A 2029-nucleotide genomic window follows, 5' to 3' on the forward strand; every position below is an offset into this window, starting at 1 on the left:
CCACAGTTCCCTGACCACCTCCAGTCTAGTGTCCTCTGGCACATACTCCAGAGTCTCAGTGGGCCTGGATGCAACCCTAGAAAGCTCCTGGTCAGCCTCCACCAATGTGTCTGCTCCAAACATCCTCAAACACCTCTCAAAGTCCTCATAGAGAGAGATGGGGCACAGACATTGATGGACTTTCTGCTAATTGTCCCAGGTTCATATGCAGTTTCTTTTCTGTTCATTTGGTGTACTTGCTATAGAGGTACCTGATTTGATTAATGCTTACTGCTTCAGCCTTCGGCACAACCTCTCAATAAACAGGTCCTAAGTGATGTGCCTTTGCATATGACTTCCCAATGATCAAAATCCAGCTGTGCTCTGCAGGGCACTGGTAGATCAGTCAGTCAGAGGCCATGCTTGGGAACTCACGCAAGTCCACTGAACAGCTGTGTCACCAATGAGGGAAACGATGAGTTAAACCACTGAGGCACGCGGAGGCACATTGCACCCCAGCCAGCTGGGGAGTGGCTGGCTAGGACGCAGGGTGCCTCGGTGCAGGGGCTCCACAGCACACGGAAATGGAAGAGCCTGCCTGCTCCCCCATCGCCACATTTGTCCCGGCACATAGCACTTTGGCGTGCATCGTGCCACTTTATTTTTCAGGGGTTTTATTTGCTACTGGGAAATCCTGGTAGCAAATTTTGCCCCAGTGCTGCTAATTAGCAGTGCCACACATCATTTAATAGGCAACACGTGAGGTTTGTGGTGCCACAAACCACATGTGCTTGCACATATGGATCTGGCCTTGGGCTCTGACCTTAGAGCAAACCAAAGTGTTACCTGGTGTGGTGGCAACTCTAGGTTCAAGACCACTTTCAAGAGCACGTTCATAAATAGACATGTAGTTATATCCTAAAGAGCCACAGGACCATGCTTGAGTGGCTTTTGCCTGATTGAGACCCGTGAAGGCTCCTCCACAGTTTTCCCCCATAGTCACACGATGGCAGGACCTGTCTGGGTCCTACTTTCACCATATTCTCAATATAATGACTATCATGAGAGCACCACCAGGGACTGGATCATGGGACGTCCAGAGCTAAGAGCCTGAAAGACTCAGTCACGCAAGCAGATTAGCAGGTTCCTACCCACAGGTGGGTCAGGTGGACTACATATGACAAACCATTGGCAGTTGTTAACACCCCCCAGGGCTAATAAAGTCACTTCATGAGAAGATGCTGCCACCATAATAAATTGAAATATTACTGAACATCAGTTGACATATTACTCACCAAATCACATAGTTCTTAGTAAGACAAAAATCCTATTTCCCTAAGCCAAGTAATCAGCAGTTTTGCTTGAGGAAGTGTTGGTAAGAGCTAGCTTAGCCTGTTTAAACCTGAATCATTTCCTGTAGCCCACACCATTTAACGCTTTCCTTCACCCTGTGTCAGGTGGTGAAGTCACAGCAGGTGCTGCATCATTTTATGATGGACAATTGGCTGATTATCAAGATGTTTTTCTGAGATAAAAAAGATTCCAAATACGCAAGAGGTCATGGACTAAACTGGAGGAGGAGATGTTCAAACAGTGTTCATCATCAAGAAAGAAAGAGACCAAGAGGCAAAGAGAGAAAAGAATATACATGGTGACAGTTTGCAACTCAGAGCAAAGATGAGGATTGAAGCTATCAATTTGAAAGGGAAATAGATACATCTAGGGTAAAGGAAACAAGCAGCATTTTGAATTAGCAGTCAGAAATAAACACAATTTGGGTAAGGTTTGTCATCAGGAATATTGAAGCACATCACTGAGAGCCATTCATTTGCATTGGTGTCTTTGGTTGCCCGTCAATGCAGTTGATCAGCATAAAAGTAGATTAACTGACCAAATTTATGTTATTTCTCATTACAATAATTTTGTGAAGGGCTGGAGTTCCTTTCTTCTGTAGAAAACCTCCTGGGAAGGGATCTCAAAAAGAGTCAACATTTTCTGCTGCTTCTGTGTGATTCAATCGGGGGGGGGGGGGGGGGGGCCATTTTTCCTC

The sequence above is a fragment of the Gavialis gangeticus genome, unplaced genomic scaffold (assembly GCF_001723915.1).
Source record: "Gavialis gangeticus isolate Ggan-Ray unplaced genomic scaffold, GavGan_comp1, whole genome shotgun sequence".
In the NCBI taxonomy this organism is placed as follows: domain Eukaryota; kingdom Metazoa; phylum Chordata; order Crocodylia; family Gavialidae; genus Gavialis; species Gavialis gangeticus.